The following is an 18,416-nucleotide window of genomic DNA, read 5'->3' as shown; positions in this document are numbered from 1 at the left end:
ATTTGTTTCGAGTGATTTGGTCTGCGAACTTGGCGTTAAACCGTATGATAAAGCGTCGTTTAAAATGGATAGTCTGGCTGGTCAGAAACCTACTTGTGCTGACCTTGTTAAACTCAACATCCAGCCGTTAGAGACGGATGAACTGTTTTGTGATATAACTTCGGTGGTTAACCCAGGTTGGGCTGACGATGTTAAAACTTTACAGCATAAGCAGGATTTAAGTGGTTTCCGTCATTTTCATGACGTGAATATGTTTCATTTGAATGATGGTAGTACTGTAGCTGTGCTGATTGGCAACGACAACGCTTATTTAATGTGTGCTAAAGAAGAGCGTGTTGGTGAAAATCGTAGTGAACCGCATGCTTTATTCACTCCCCTCGGTTGGTTGGCTTGTGGTGGTAAGTCACCCTTAGATGAAAGCGTTGCTAATGTGTGCAAAGTGCAGACGTCTTCAGAGTCGGATGCCATCTCTGGCTTTCAACGTAAAATTGAGTCTCGTGATATGGAAATAGCAGACCTGAACAAAATCATTCAGGATTTGACGTTGCAAAATGAAACCTGTGAATTGTCTCGCAATGACATTTTGGCTAGAGAACTTGTTGAGCCGAATATTGAGTTGAAAGATGGTCGATTTGAGATACCTGTACCGTTGAAGAAAGATATTGATTTACCTAACAATTTTGTGTTGGCGTCAGATAGAGCTGCTGCTTTAAGGAAGAAGGCTTTAAAACAACCTGAACTTTGTGATTTCCTTACTGACACCATGAAGGATCTTAAATCTAATGGCTATATTGAGCGTGCTGGTGAAGCAGTAAATGTCAAGGGATTTGAGTGGTATTTACCATACTTTGTGACGTCACAATTAAAAAAGCGTATTGTTTACGATGGCAAGTCTGAATTTCGAGGAACTTGTGTTAATGATGTAATGTTTTCGAGTCCTGACTTGTTAAACCCTCTGGCAGATCTCTTGGCTAGATTTCGGCTGAGTAGATTTGGTTTCGTGGCCGATATGACCAAGTACTTTTTTCACATTTTGGACTCTTCAATACGTAAGCCCAATTTTATTGAACTGCTTACGTACTCAGGCAGTGCCGTTCGGATAGTGAACGAACGCCCTTTGGTACCTTTGAGTGACGACCCTAGGGATTTTACTGTCATGCCGTACCTCACTTTTGACCCAATACTTAGACCCATACTGTGCTGTTGGGAAACCACATGATCGTGACCAATTAAGAAGGGATTATCGGTTCAATTTGTCACTTTCTCAACAGTTTTGGAGCAAATGGATAGTTTTTACTTGCCAGGGCTTCAGGGCCGGAAAAAATGGTTAAAAATGGCCGAAAATTTGGAGCCTGGTCAACTTGTAGTGGTGGGTTCTCTCCAAGATATTGGTAAACGTGGGAAGTATCAACTTGGGAGGGTGCATGAGGTAGTTCCACAAATTAGGAAAGGGAAGCCTGTGGTTCGTAGAGCCAAAGTTGCCGTCTGCAACTATGATGATAGTACGGGGAAAGTGAATAGCCTATAGACTGCGTGTTGGGGGATATTTCGTGCCTCGCCCCCGTAAAGAACACTTAAGTGTTAGGGTTTGAGCCTGGTTTTGTCTGCGGTGGCCGACACTTGTCTGATCCCAGAACAGTCGGTTATTATCGCAACCATTGTATATAGCGTCACTTTAGCGTGTAAGGAAGAGTGGGGTTGGTTGAATCGGGGGTTGGTTGAATCACGGTCGACTGCGCTGAGACTAAAATCTTTGAACCGAATCAGATAACTTTTTTCGCAAGGCATGGCCATCATTTCAGCATGCTGCAACGCACGAGTTTCGAAGTTGGTGTTTAGTTGTCGTTTTTGAGTACCCCCATATTTTATAGCTGTTTGTAACTGTTGTATTTCCAGACGTTTAATATAAAATAAACAATAATAATTGTAGCGATAGCCAACCAAGTGAGAAAACCATTTACCTCTTGTTACTTACTGACTTATGTGCGCAAAAACAACTCAATATATATCAAGAAAGAAACGCAAAACAATCAACTAAGGAACGTGGTACAGAACGCTCAATTGATTACACGCGCAGTGCGGTGGTAATCAATTCCAACGTCTGTACCAGAAAACGCTGAACTGTGATTATGTAGTGACGCTGGTCACGAGTTACATATATTCAACGTAAATAAAATGACGACTATAACACCTCCCCCGATAATTTTTATACACAAAGAAAAATATGAACAAGACACCGAATTAAACAATAACTCTCAAAGTCCGAAACGGACCGGAGGTCTGCGGCGACGGCTCGACCTTCGTGGGTTGTGTGGCCCGAATTCCGGTACAGTCGGTGTGTCGTCCGAATCCGTTCGAGCTGAGGTGGAGACAGCGGAGGAGTCGACTGTTGGTGCAGGAGTTTCTCCCGGCTCCTGGTCCTCCGATGATGCATAGCGAGGTTGCAGTTGGTCCATATGGCGCCTCCACGTCGGACCATGTGGCAGCAGACGTACCAGGAAGATTCGGCTACCCTGTCGCTTAATCACCTCGGCTGGAACCCAACGAGGATCCTGGCTCCGTCGTGGAGTGAATGATAGCGCGTAACAGGGATCTCCCGGTTTGAAATGTCGTTTTGTAACTTCAGAGGCGTCCGTGTTGTGAGGGTTTTGTCGGGGTACCACTTGAGACGGCGTGGGGAGAAGCGTGTCGATCTTGGTTCGAATCTGACGATTGTTGAGTAATTGGCTTGGAGAGTAGCCACTCGGAGTGGGCGTGCGTCGATACTGCTGTAGGAATTCCAAGACGGCTTGTTTCGGAGGCAGGGAAGATTTGCGAAGTGCTTGCTTGAACGTACGTACGAGGCGCTCCGCTGCTCCATTGGTTTCCGGATGGTAAGGGGCACCCGTGATGTGCACCATACCCCTCTCCTTACAGAAAGTTTGGAATTCTGTGGATTTAAAAGTAGTAGCATTATCGGTAACTATAGTATGGGGATAGCCGAAATGAGCAAAATCTTCTTCTAGCAGGTTGATAGTAGCTGTTGACGATAAGGAAGTAGTAGCATGAATACATGGGTATTTAGAAAAAGCATCAATGCTGAGTAACCAATGGTAACCCATGAATTCTACCGTATGATCTATGTGCAAGCGACTCCACGGTGCTTCTGGAACCGTTCATGATTGGACCTGGGTTTTAGATTGTGGTTGATATTCGCCACAGGTACTGCACTTGTGACAAAGTTCCGCGATGTCTCGATTGATGTTTGGCCAGTAGACGGACGTCCTTGCCAACTGCTTCATTCTCTCAATGCCGAAATGTCCTTCATGAAGCAACTGAAGGACAGAAGGACGAAGTTTGGAAGGGATGACCACTCTGGAACCGTAAAGTAGACATTCGTAACAAGTAGAAAGAGAGTCTGCGTACTTACGGAACGGTTCGACCGGGTCTTGTGGAGAAGACTTGGCCGGCCATCCTTCATGAATGAAACGCATTACCGTGGAAATGATAGGATCTATAGAAGATTCTTTGCGCAGTGAGGCGGCATTTGGGGTCTGGACCTGCAAATCCAAAGCATCGATAGCACAGACGATATCAATGTCATCCGCACTTTCCTCTTCATCGAAGACTTTATCCCCTCCTGCTGGTAAGCGACTCAAAGCATCAGCGTTTTGATGATCCTTTGTCTTCCTGTACTCAATAGTGTATGTAAATTGCGACAAAAAGAGTGCCCAACGAGCCAAACGATTTGCTGCCAAAGAAGGTGTCGATTTGGTCGGGCCAAAAGACTAAGCAATGGTTTATGATCTGTGACCAAAATGAATGATCTACCAAAAAGATATTGATAGAATTTCTTTAGCGCAAAAATTATCGACAATAAGCCTCTTTCTGAATTTGACTATAGTTTCTCTGAGAGGCTGTTAATACTTTTGAAACGTTTGCTATAGGCCGTTCTGTGCCATCTGGGTAACGGTGAAACAAAGTAGCACCGATGCCCACACTAGAAGCATCACATGCGATACCTACCGGAAGTGACGCATTGAAATGTGTAAGAACCTTATCAGTAGATAGATGATGCTTCAGCTGAGCAAAAGAATTTTCCTCTTGTTTTCCCCATCTCCAAGGAATGTCCTTTTTCATGAGATGGTATAGTGGTTCTGCTACAGTAGAAGCGTTCAACGGTAGAAACTTCGAATAAAATTGTAAGGAACCTAAAAACGAACGAAGAGAAGATACGTCAGTGGGGGCAGACATCTCCAGTACGGCGTTTACCTTGGGACCTTTGGAGATGCCCTGCCTGGACAAAATGTGTCCGAGATACTCTACCTGAGGTTGTGCAAACTTACACTTGTTTTTCCTACACCTCAGGCCTTTTGAGTGAAGTCGATCGAGGAGCCGTCTAAGATTCTGAAGATGCTCCTCAGCAGTAGTGCCACTGACAAGAATGTCGTCTAGGTAGACTGCAACCCCTGGAAGGTCGGCTGTAAGGTCGTCCATGATCTTCTGAAAATAACCTGGAGCAGAAGATATGCCAAAAGGTAAAACATTTTGTAAAAGTACGCCACGGTGAGTGCTTAATGCGAGTCGTTTTCGACTGTCAGGACCAAGTCGAATCTGATTGTAGGCATCAGCCAAGTCTATCTTGCTGAAACCGTACCCACCACCCAACTTTTGCATTGGGTCTTCTGGTAAGGGTGACGATGGGTCTCCAGGGAAGGGTTCACCGTGACTGAATAATCGCCACATATGCGTAACTTGGCCTTTGCTTCTGAAGAGTTTGAAGGCTTACAGACTGGAACAACCGGTGTGCCCCAATCGCAAAACTGAACTGGTGTCCATACACCAGGTGCAATGCCCGAATCATAGGCTTGTGCTAAGTCCTCCTTTAGCGCGAAAGGTACAGGCCTAGGTTTGAGAAAAACAGGTTTAGCATCAGACTTAAAATCTATGTCTAGTTCATAATCTCGTAAGCACCCGAGTTCAGGCTTAAAAACATCTTTGAACTCGTCACATAAGAGGGAGCATGCTTTCTCCAGACTCTTATCAGGCTTGTCGTATGACTGGATACTCTGTAAAGTAGAATAGTTAGACAGAAGGAATTTATCGATAGAAATTCCTAAAGACGAAATTGCATCACGACCTAGCAAGTTCAGTCCTTTGACTGTCGTGACTACAAAAGGAATATTATCTGACCTTCCCGTGGAAGGACAAGTTACCTGGGCCGTGAAAGAACCCGTGATTGGTACTAGATGCTTGGTAGCAGATTGGAACTGCGACACTGGTGCTTGCAATTGAGGTGCGCCTACCCGAGTCCAGACGTCGTTGGAAAGGAAATTTCCATTTGTAGCAGTGTCCAGTTCTAAGTGTGTGGTTACCGAACTAATGGAGATCGGTACTTCCAACTTTGAATTTCGAGGTTTTCTGCAAGAACTAGAAAGCATGTTAATTTCCTCGATACAATTTACCTTAGAAGGTTTGAACTGTCTAGCCATGGCCACCTGGAGATGCGGCCTGATTTGTCACATTTTTCAGATTTTGATTACAGCTACTGCTAGTGCTTAACTGACATTTTTTGAATTGCTTTTACTTTTTGCGGTTTCCTAATGACAAACAACTTTTTCGTTGCCTTGGGGAAGCAGTAGCAAATGAGAAAAAGTAAGTTGAAAAACGCAAAATCAGACTGTTATTGACAATTAACAGTCTGACTAAAATCTACAAAATCAAATTTTCTTTGTTTTTGAACATGTGAGAATGTTAAAACCTATTGTGTCATCTGGGGAAAAGAATAAAGAAAGCGTAAAAATCTCATTTTTAGAAAAATATATTTAAACGTTCGCCCAAAGTTAGAAAAACCTGGAAATTTCTGCAAAATGTGACAAATCAGGCCGAATCTTTAGGTGGCCATGGTCTAGCTTTCTTTCGATAAACACTCTGTAAGTGTCCCGTAATATTGCAGAAATGGCAAGTGGCTTTCTTAAACCTACAGTCATTGGCGTTGTGGTTGGAATTACCACAGCGATAGCATTCTTTATTTTTAGAAGAAAAGAAAGTAGGCCTACCTGTAAGTTGCCTAGTTTTTGGAGGTTTGCTGATGGTCCTTACTTTCGCAACTGGTACTGGTGGAGTGCCGTAAACAGTTTCTTTGGCCACCTTGGCTGCCTCTTCGGTTTTTGATGCAACATCCACCGCACGTTTGAAAGTAAGTTCATCAGCTCTGATTTTGAATAACGCCTTAAGCACCGCCTCGTTACCTATTGAACAAATAAAACGAGTACGTAAAGCTTCGTCCAATGGATTTAAAATGGACGAGAAGTCACAGGTGGCAGCTGCCTGGCGTATGCGGACGGCTAGTTCTTGAGCTGTTTCACCGGGCTTGCGCTTCATTTCGCTCCAGAAACGGAATCGCTCCCTCACGATGAAGCGTTTTGGGTCGAATTGTTGAGCCATGTAATTTGTAATTTCCGTCATGGTGAGATCGTTGACTTCTTTTGGGTTTGTTTCCTGCGCAGCCAAATTTGTTAACATTTTGTAGATTGTAGGTGATTGATTGGTGAGAAAAACCTGCGGCATTTTGTCTTGTGCGACTGAATGTGCTGCTACAAAGGTGTTAAACCTCTTCCAATAGTCTGCCCACAGTTCAGTGGTGGCATCGAACGTTACGAACTTAGGTAAAGATACCTGCTGTTGTATTGTTGTTGGTTGTGGTCTTGAAGTTTGGGCTCGCATTTCTCGTAGTTGCTCCATGAGTAGTTTCGTCTGATCTTGGTGACGTTGTTCTTGTTCTTGGTGACGTTGTTCTTGTTCTCGGTGACGTTCTTCTTGTCTGGCAATTTGCTCCTTCGTCTGGCGTTCTTGGTTGGCAATTTGTTCCTTCGTTTGGCGTTTTTGGTTGGCAATTTGTTGTTGCAGGACTTCGATCAGTTTCTCCATGTTTCTAAAATCCTGTAGAAATTCTGTAAAGATCCTGCCGGCGACGCCAGTTAAATGTCTGTTGTATTTCCAGACGTTTAATATAAAATAAACAATAATAATTGTAGCGATAGCCAACCAAGTGAGAAAACCATTTACCTCTTGTTACTTACTGACTTATGTGCACAAAAACAACTCAATATATATCAAGAAAGAAACGCAAAACAATCAACTAAGGAACGTGGTACAGAACGCTCAATTGATTACACGCGCAGTGCGGTGGTAATCAATTCCAACGTCTGTACCAGAAAACGCTGAACTGTGATTATGTAGTGACGCTGGTCACGAGTTACATATATTCAACGTAAATAAAATGACGACTATAACAGTAACATTTCAGTGTTGTTTGTATTTTTCGTTTAGCGTTAGTTAGATAGTGTGCAAATGAGAAGGTGGAAGTTATTTTTGTAGCCAGTTAGCTAAGTGTTAAGAAATCAGTAATGACGGCCAAGTTCAAACTCAGTGTAAAATAGTTTTTACTCTTATTTTCTGTGATATCTTGGTGGGGTTGGTTGAATCACGTGATTCAACCAACTCCGTTATATTTTCACCTAATGAAACCATTAATCAGAGATGAGTCAAATAATCTGCCAAATGAAACCACTAACCAATGTGATCATGTTCAAACGTCTGTGATGTCACAGAGCATTCGCGTTGCTGATGAGCCTCCAGCGTCGAACGAAAGCTCAATTTCTGAGGTGCAAGGTCTGTTAGCCGCCACAAGCGATGAGGAACCGGTCAATACACCTTCAACCTCTCGTTTATGTAGGAAAAGACTCGCATTGAAAAGTCCCGGAGTTAATTCAATGCCATTCAGCCCTGAAATGGTGCGTGCGTTCCCCAAGGCTCCTGTCAAAACCGGTAAAAGAAATGGAGGAAGAAAACGCCTCAAGTGTACGATAGGCCTACTGATGAACACGCCAGAAAAGCAATTGAGCATAGGACTGCTAAGAAGCCTCAAAAAAGAGCAAGATTCAATCACAAGAAAAAGAGGTTCAGCAGCTACTGCAGATGGAAGAGCATGGCTATGCAACCAATGTGGAGAAAATTACAATAACAGTGTTGACAGAGAAGCTTAGGTGAAATGTATCGTAATAGGCTCATGAGCTTTGTAGCCTACAGATGGGCTGTTTATGTGCACAAAGTGTGTTAAACTGTTTTGCTTGTTTTTGTGGAATGCTATAAATATTTTGCCATTAAGTTAGTTTGTAGTTATTCCAAGTAATGTGTTATGTTATACAATACAACAACCAATTCTTTAAAATGATTTTATGAATGATTCAACTAACCCCACCATGTGATTCAACCAACCCCGTTGTTTAAAAAAATAGTACCTTCTTTGAAATGTGCATCAATTTTAACTGCTTTGTAGTATCTATATGAAACCATTTTCATCTAGTAGAGTGTATGTCCAAGTATCAGCAGACCAATTTTCACCATGATCTGTAGTCTGTGGCGCCCACAAGCGGAATAAAACCTTAAAATGATTCAACCAACCCCACTCTCCCCTACCTATGGTACCAATTTTATGTATCGTCAGTGGCGTAGCCAAGGGGGGGGGGGGGGTTGGGGGTTACAACCCCCCCTTTGGCACGCGTGTGACGTCACGATATTGACAATGATGCTTTCAGTCTAAAAGAAATTGCTTAATTTTAAACAAAATTGCATTGAAAGAGAAAGTTTTGCCAATACCAAACATCTCAGCCAGGAATTAGCAACAAGAAAACATAGGGACTTAGCTTTATTTCCGAAAAATGCCGAAGAAAACATGATCTTATCCTTTTGCTATGCCACCAGACACCACCATTTTACAGGAATATTCGTAACTACATTTTTGTTGAAAATGCTCTCAGAATGCACCAAATTCAAAGTAATTTTTCAAAATTTTCTGGGGGAGACCCCCCAGACCCCCCGTCGTTGGGTCGTCAAAACCCCCCCTTTCAAAATTCCTGGCTACGCTATTGTGTATCGTCGTGTATTATTCGTATTGTTGTTCATTCTTTGCATGCCCTTTATATTTGCGTATTAACTTAAACGTGAGTGATTCAAACAATTTGTGTATCGTATGTTTTTATTCATTGGCTCACAATTGTCGTCAATTCTTTTTTAGTTATGCCATGTCAGATTGTCATAACTAGGGGTCGCTATGTTCCCGACAATGGTTCACCAAATCAAACGTCATATAAAAACCGTTATGGTCTACTTAACCTAGCTGGCAACTTACGTCATGGAAATTGCTAGAAAATGTCCAAATATTGCACCATCGTTCGTAAGACCTGATGAAACATTGCATCATCACCTTTGAACACCTGTTTGAATTGCTTCACAATTCCTTTCATTATTACGTCACATAGCTGCTTACGTGAGTTTGAGATATTGCAAATTATTCTGATCATTCTTAAAATGGTTGCTTAAAAGTTGGCCGCATATTTAACTGTTTGCTTAGTGCTTGCTAGCTGGACAAAATTTCCGTCATTAATCGAAGCTGTTGATGAATCTAACTTCAATTTTAGTGTGTGCCGCAACTTTTTGGGTCACGTGATCACCCCCAAATCGGAGATTCCCCCCAAATCAATTTTAAGCTCTTTTCACGGCATTTTTATGCAATTAGATACGTTAATTTTTTACATTTGGACTGACTGCCACTACAAAATACACGAGATAAAAATCACACAAAATTATGTTATTAATGACGTCATTGTGACGTCATATATTAATTTTTTTCTTGTGTTTTTCTTATTGTAGTCGCTTGTTTGTTGTTGGTGTTACTTTTTTGGTTACAATAAGTTACCAATGCTAAAATAATTACCACTTCAAATATGACGTCAGTATTGCTCCATGAATGACGTCATAATTTTGTTTTGATTTTTTTCCAGAGAGAGAAACCTTTTATTTTGTCTGTTGCGAGAAAAGTATACGGTACAAAATATAGATAATGCAAATAAAATAGCACCATAACTAGAATCTACAACAGACAGGAAGCAGCGAAAGACTACAGTATATTAGTCATCGAGTCAGCTGCTGATGTTTTTCTTATAGGTTAGTTAGTATGGCAGGTAGGCAATAACTATAGGTAGGCTACGGTAGGGGCGTAGGCCTACATGGTTTGACCCCAAAAGAATTGCAACAAAAGGTTTTTCAACTGATTTGATTAGTATTGGGTGTCAGTACTAACATATTCAAAATCTTAAGGAATCCAACTTCCGGAAAGTGGTTATTTTCAAAATGGCTTGTTTCTGTTCCTCATTGTGTAAATGCCAGCATTTGATGAATGCAAAATAGCAGTACCTCATGGTATATATCCATTAAGTTCTTCAGGGTCAATAAACTAGTTTTGCCCTTGAAGCTCTCAGCATCAGAGAAGCATCAGAGAAAGAGAAAAACTTTTTGTTTTGTGAGAATAGTATGATACAAGTATAATCAATACAAAAAACTAGAAGCAAAATAAACTCGATTGCCCAACAGATACGGGGTAGGAAGCAGCAAAAGACTTAAGCATATTAGTCATCAAGTCAGTTGCTTCTCGGTTTCCTCAATGTCACAAATGTCAAGCATCAGAAAATTATGTTTAAACTAAAAATGATATGATCTTGACATCATAATATAACATGATTACATTGAAACAACCAAAACAACATCATCATCATCATAATCCATCGTCGGTTTGTTCCCCACTAGTGGGGGTGGCCGATTGTTTCCGCGCAGCAATTGTCTTAATTCCAAATGTCAAAAATTATGTAGATATGTAGGAACACATTATGTATGTAGGATCATTATGTATAATATTACACCGGCTAGATTAGAATCAGCGATCTACTCTACTTGGCATTCAGCTCCAGACTGAGTTACTAGGACAGTATGCATTTTCATCTCGCTATTCATAGGAGGCGGAACAACTACAGTACTATTCAATCAGCAAGTGTTTTTGATTAATGTCTAATGTAACAAGTGGTGTCCCTAAGGGCAGTGTCTTAGGTCATTGCTGTTTATAATCTACATTATTGATGTGCCGTTTGGTTTAAAGAGTTCAGTTAAACTGTTTGCTGATAATACTGAGATGTACAAAAGAATTCGAGACCGTATTGATTTGGAAGGCTTATAAACTGACATGGATCTCCTGACAGCTTGCTCAGAGTTGGAAAGAGCATCAACAGTCAACACACGCAATTACAGTACGCTATGGTCATAGAAAGTGGAGAAAAAGTTATTTTGAAAAGTGTGAGCGAAAAGATCTTGGTGTGATATTTGATAACAACCAAATACAAGCAGTTCAAGGAAGAGCCACAAAACTTGTACATTAGGGTGGCTCTTATTTGGCAAAAAATGAAAAAAATTTGAATTTTGTGTGGGACACCCTTTTAAAAGGTGAGGTTGTCAGAAAAAATAACTCCTGCAAAAAATTTTTGAATTTGAAATTGATTTAGAGGTGGCCCTCCCCCCCTAAAGTTTTGCGCCCTCCTCCAAAATACCAAATCTGCATATCTCAAAAACTGCTTGAGCTAGAGATACGGTTTTTGTGTCAAAAGATGCAGAAAGCATGATTTCCTATCTGCTTTCTGAACAGTGATTGCGTCTATCTTGAGTAGAAAAGCAGTTATTTAGAAAAAACCTGTTTTCGGTATTCTAGCACAAAACAGTGCTAAACAAGTATTGTGGCCCAAGCTATTTAATAAACAAAGTTCATAAACTAACCTGTAAAACTGGTAAATCAATAAACAAAATAAGTATTCCTAAACTTTTATGCATTCATGCATAGCTAAAATGCCCGTTTTTTATCACATTCCTTGGAGAAACTCCTGAGCGTGGAATCCGCTTTCAAGCTTCAGGTGCTATGCATCGCACTTGTTGGATGGCGAAGGCGATTTATGCAAAAAGCTTGGTCTGCATTTATGGTATCTGTCCGAAGAAATAGTTGGACTAGCCTTGTTTGATTCTCGATTGTCTGTGGAAAGTAAAAAGCTAATGGTGGCAACCATGTTAGATGAAACAGGAGAACGTCCACCAAGGAGACCAAGCATCAAAGTAGCTGCGTTTCTTAGCAATAAGGGTCTAGAACAGTATTGCACCTCTAATTCAAAATGGCTTCTTCGGCTGTTGGGTGAAGATGAAGTAATAATTATACTTTCAAAGGATCCTGTCATCCTGCTCATTGGACTGAAGATGGTGCATTTATTCAAGCTTTACACATGGCGAAGAGACTTTCAGTAGTGAATGACAGAGCAGAGAGAGGAGTTGCTCTAAGTCTAATCCAGGATTTTAACAAAATCTTAACTGAAGATGAGTACCAACTTCAGTTTCTTTTGCAAGTTGTTACTGAACACAGGAAACTGTTTCCAAATTCCAACAAGAACAATATTGTCGAATGTCGATTCTTCTTCATTTAAACCTTCTTTGTTACTCCAGGGGTCAAGGGCTCTGTCTTTTACCACTCTTGGGCAGTGGTGATGCCGTTTAGATGCTTGAGCAGGTGTCGAGCAGCAATCCTTTGATTCGTCCATTGATTCGTCGTCCAGTTCAAGCAGACCACGCACAGTCACACACCATTTGGCCCAGTACAGATGGTGTGATCTGTGGTTTGTTCCTCTTTGCCACACTCACAGATTGCGGAATGCGGATGGAGCCATCCCCCATTTGTGCATGTTGGAGCGGAATAGTCTGACTCCAGTACGTAGGCGGTTGAGATGCACCCAGGCCTTCCTTGGCAAATTATGCATTCCGGTTGGATGGGGGCTGGTGTCGGAGATACAACTTTAGAGTCTTGAGGAGTTCTTCTTCTACTCTGAGCTCCATTTGTTGTCCTCCCAGGTAGCCGCGCTGATAGATTGGTCTTCAGCGGTTTTCATCAGGAGTTGTGCGTTACATACAAATGGGTGTCTCGATTTCAGTTGCCGAGGATGCTCGATTGCTCACTCACAGACTCGTAGAGACTTGAGTGGAGCAAGTGGTTGGGGTTCGTAGTGCGATGAGAAAGAGACAGGATGGTTCTTTGCGACGAAACTCAGCTGGTTGGTTGCCTGCAAGGACAGGGAAATTGTCCGATGGTGTAGGTCGCAGACATCCTGTCACGATACGCAAGGCAATATGTAAAATATTGTCGATAATATTGCTTCTTCCAGTACTGACCAGAATTACATTTTGAAATGAATATCGTTACCAGTGTTCCCTCTAAAGTGCAAAAATTAAGACAAAAAAAACAAATTTTGTAGACGGTTTCGTGGTCACAAAAAAGGTTGTAAAATCAAGATTTGGTCAAATGCGTTTTTTCTAAATAACTGCTTTTCTATTCAAGATAGATGCATTCAATGTTCAGAAAGCAGATAGAAGACCATGTTTTCTGCATCTTTTAACACAATAACTGTATCTCTAGCTCAAGTGGTTTTCGAGATACGCAGATTTGGTATTTCGAGGGAGGGCACAGAACTTTAGGGGGGGAGGGCCACCTCTAAATCAACTTCAAATTAAAAAAAATTTTGCAAAAGTTATTTTTTCTGGCAACCTCACCATTTGAAAGGGTGTCCCAAGCAAAATTCAAAAACTCAATTTTAAGAGCCACCCTATTGTACATAGATTTTGAGAATTAACTTATCCAGAAAGGCTGCAAAAACTTGGTCTGCCTACCATTAAATACAGAAAGCTCTGAGGTGATATCATTGAAACATTTAAATATATGCAGTGGCTATTCTTATATATTGTGAATATAGCCTCTGAGACTATATGCACAATTGCACATGCCCACTAGAGCATGGCATATTCTTTTCTTGATTATGTTTTTTTGCAACAAAAGATGAGAGAAGAACAGTGTTAAAAAAATGTATATTATAGCTTCTAAATTCAAGAATATTTTTAAACTTAATCTGTGGCTTGACAGATAGTTGTTGAGTCGGTATTCCAAAGGGTAAGAGTTCGATACTTGCCGGAAGCACTTTTTTTAAAAACTAAGTGACTTAATCTTTATTGCATTTTTGTGGTGAGTTTTTGATTTGTGTGGTTGCTTCACAGAGTGTGAATTTGTTTAAGGCTTTGTTAAATAAATTTTTCCAAAACCGAGATATTGTGTACACTCCACAATGTTTCTAATTTTCATGTTATGTCTTGTGTAAGCTTACCGCAGCAAGTTTTGTTTAAATTGAAGCCAAACTTATGCGTATTGACCAAACTAAATTCTCTGTCCTTCACTGTGAAGATGTGGTTTGGTTATGATCACCAATTGAAGGTTTATTGCAGGGCCTGCAGGCCCCAGTATGTTTGTTTAGTGCAGTAGTTTGGGGTCCACGTCTTTTAGGCGCAGACAGTTAGGCGCCCGTCAACAGTGATGGGCATTATCGGCGATAATTATCGGCGATAAATTTTTATCGCTTATCGTTATCGCTTAATTATTTTTTCAGTTATCGTTTATCGTTATCGCCAACTAGGCAATATTTGATTATCGCCGATAATTAATCGCCGATAAATTTTATTTCGGATCAACACACAAGCGTAAAGAACATGAAAAGTAATATTTTTACTAGCCACCTAGTTCATGAAACTAAAATTAAAACCAGTTCTTCTTCAGTGCCTGAAGTGTGTGTGCACAGGTCGTTGTCATGGGAGGGGCACGCCCCCTGCAGCGACGGCCCTGACAACACAATAATTTTTAGAGTTGCAAATTGCAATGCAATGAAATGCATGCAACAAGTCTCTTGTTGTTTTTCTGCAATCGGCAATCGCGAGTGAATTTTACAATTAAAATGTAAGCGCACAGGCGGTACAGATTCCTTTGAAGCGAAGCGAAAGAAATTGGCAAGTGGTTTATGAAAGTGTCGCAATACGAGGCCGCTTTTACATCGGAAACATGGTCTTTCGCGCCACCATCACTGAAACAAGTCATTGCAGAATATGATATTGCTTGAAGCATTTAACATGCAGACCGACATCACACTTTTTGCATCTTGTAGTAGTTTTTGCATGACAATAGGCGCATCAAGTTGCGTGGTAAAATTATGCTAAATACAGTATATGGCGGTGGGATGGCGCAACGGATAAGGCGTTGGCTTTCCAATTATGCAAACCTGGTTCGACTCCCGGCTTCAGCTGGTTGTTGAAAAACACCACTCACCTCTACCCAGGATGTAATAAATTGGGTGGGCGTAGTTGCTGAAGTAAAGGCAGCCGAGAGAAAGGAACTGGCCACCCTACTCTCCTTAGTGCCGAAGGCTTAGTACAATGAGAACCTTATCTTTTCCTACCCGACACTTGAATCAAGTATGGGACCCCCCTTTACCCTACAGTATAACCTTTCTCATTTACCTATGCTGCATAGCCGAGTGGTGAGAGCGCTGGAACGGCAATTGAAAGGGCGCCGGTTCGACACCGCTCATGAGCATACAGTTGCGTATCGAGTTGCGTGGTAAAATTATGCTAAATGCAGTATAACCTTTCTCATTTACCTATGCTGCATAGCCAAGTGGTGAGAGCGCTGGAACGGCAATCGAAAGGGCAGGACACTGTCTTTCGCAGGACACTTAAAGGCATGCCTGAAGGTGGACATGAAGATTGGCTTCCTTGCCTTCCGTCCACTTAATCTAAGTCTTCAACCACCGGGCGTAAGCCTATGCTATATACGAAAAGTATAGAAAACCATGATGTTGAAACCTTACGAGAGTTTAGCCTAACCTTATTAGATTGGCTTCCTTGCCTTCCGTCCACTTAATGTCCACCGGGCGTAAGCCTAGATACGACGACGATTTACCTATGCGACATAGCCAACGCTTAATCAAATATTTTTATTCCCGCTAATAATACAGTGCCTATATTGTAATTCTTATCTCAACAACTCAGCGTTCTGCCATTGCTTTAATGATGGTGTTCACAAAGAAAACAACAAAAATTATCTGAAATTATCAGTAAATTACGATAATTATGTTATTGTTCTTGAACAAACACGCCTAATTTGACAAGCTTGATGGATTTCACAGTATGCACATTTTTACTACCAATAACGCTTAAGATTACTGATATCTTTTCAAGCATTTTGCGTTTTTAGGAATTTTTCCAATTATTGCTGACTTTGCTGGAAACAGCTCGTAGAAAGCAAAATACAAAGTTTGGAATTTTTTATGGTATTTTCATTTGATTTAATTATTTTGCCTACTGCACGTAAGCGTCAGTGTAACTCAATTGATAAAAGCATCCAACTGTTCGATTTTTCGTCATGTTGATGAAAACAGTTCGTGCTGCATGGGGTGGGGCAGCACTAATCAAGAAAAAAAAAATTTATCGTTATCGGACATTATCGGCGATAATTTATCGTTTATCGTTATCGCTTAACTTTTTTTTGATTTATTGTTTATCGTTATCGCTTTAGGCATTTTTCGTTTATCGATTATCGTTATCGCTTAACTGAAAAATGAGTTATCGCGCCCAACACTGCCCGTCAAATAGGCGCGCACACTGTGGCGTCAGGATATTTAGGTGCGGAGCACTGTAGCGTCCATTCATTTAGGTGCTATTCCTAGTAAAGTTTGCAAATTGTATCAGTTTAGCTTTCAGCAAACAAACATTAAAAGATTATAACAAATAGACAAAACATACAGTAAACATTAGAAATAATATTAGAGATCGTAAACATTAGACTTTTCTTCTTGAATTTGTTTCGATCGCTTTAAATGAATGATTTCGTCCGGGTACAGATAAGGCAATCAAGGCCAGGCTAGAATAGCTAATCCTTTGTCTTGATTGGGATTACGAGAATGAGGGTGGAGAAACTAAAAGGATTTGGTTTCTAAAATTTGGTAATTTGACTAACTTAGGATTAGGGATGCCCAAAGAAGAATAATTGCCTAGAATTATTCTAGAATTTATTTTTAGATCTAGAATTTCGAATCCTATTCTAGAATCCTCGGCGCAAATTTTTCTTTTTATTGAGAAAATACAACGGCATGAAAAATAAGCTTTACAAAGCCATCATTTTAACAAGTTCTCATTCACAAGTTCAATCGTTCTCTTCTTTTTGCCTTTGTTCTCTCAAAACAACACACGCGTGCACACACACGTTTAAGGGACCTCTGTTAATCACATGCAGAAACGGATTGGCATTCAGGACGCACGTGACTTGCAGATGTTTTGCGGATCGGCGGAGCATTTTTTCAAAAATATATTTTTTTCCGTATTATTTCCGAATCCAATTACCCGATAAAAAAGCGGTTTTTAGATTCGATTCTGGATGGATTCGAAATTCTACTTTGGGCATCCCTACTTAGGATGCAACCTTATTAACCCACAAAACGAAACTGCAGCTGGCTTTATGCTAGTCTGATTTGTAATCTTCGTATGGTCACAACTTCACACATTCTTAAACCAATTTTATAATTTTGGTATCAAAAAGATGGCAATTAAATTTTCTTTACAATCTTAACGTGTATCCAGGCCCTAAGCTTGTGTGGACTACTTTTTAAAATGTGGGCCTGGAGAGCAAACAATTTGCTGCCTACTTTCGAAAGCGCGGAAATTGTTTTTGAGAGTGAGTAGCAAGCGCAGACAGAGCGAAAAAGGTCGCTTCACACGTCACAGAATTGAATCATTGCGCTGTCAATTTACACTAGGCTAATATTCTAACAATCTAACTGTGATATATCCGCTTCTACAAATAATTGTTAGTTTTCTCTCTCAATGTCGAACCCCTTTGATTTTTTCTAGTTGTGCCGCTTATACGGTATATTTTTTGCTGATGTTTAGTGTAGTTATTATTTGACTTATAATATAACTAAAAGTGAACTCAGTCATGTTCGGAAACTTGAATAATTTATTAATAAAGCTTTCGCCGACGCAAACCTGGACAAACAGCAAATAAATGCCGAACACGCGCATTAAAAAAACTATGTATATATTTTTCTGTTCACTAGCCTATAACATTTTGTGTGAAAAGCATTGCCGGTTTAAGCAGCTTCACTCACGGAAGCCATGACATATTTTTCTGTTCAATACAACATTTTGTGTGAAAAGCATTGCCGGATAAAGCAGCTTCACTCACTGAAGCCATGACTAACAACAAATAAATGCACGCGCATTAACAAAACAACACATTTTTCTGTTCAATATAACATGTTGTGTAAAAAGCATTGCCCTACCTGCAAAGCTGATACAATCTGCAGACTTTGCTAGGAATAGCACCTAAATGAACGAGCGTCACAGTGCTCCACACCTAAATATCCTGACGCCACAGTGTGCACGCCTATTCATAGGCGTCGATTTTTTCTTAGAAGAGAGGAATTCTGGGTGGGCGAGAGTTTTCAAACAGATTTCATTGAATGTGTTTGTATATGTTTGCAAATTCGCAATGGTTCAGTCTTCAAAATTAGCATATTTTTACTTCAGCAAAAACGTTGCCGAGGCCAAACGGCAAAATTTGAAATTGCCTCGGCAATTACCGGTACTGTAAATATTTAGTGGGAAAAGATTGTAGGTACTAAAACATGTAAAATGAGAAGCGA

This window comes from Aplidium turbinatum, chromosome 3 (assembly GCF_918807975.1).
Source record: "Aplidium turbinatum chromosome 3, kaAplTurb1.1, whole genome shotgun sequence".
NCBI classification, from domain to species: Eukaryota; Metazoa; Chordata; class Ascidiacea; order Aplousobranchia; family Polyclinidae; genus Aplidium; species Aplidium turbinatum.
Note: the sequence above shows the minus strand (reverse complement) of the source record.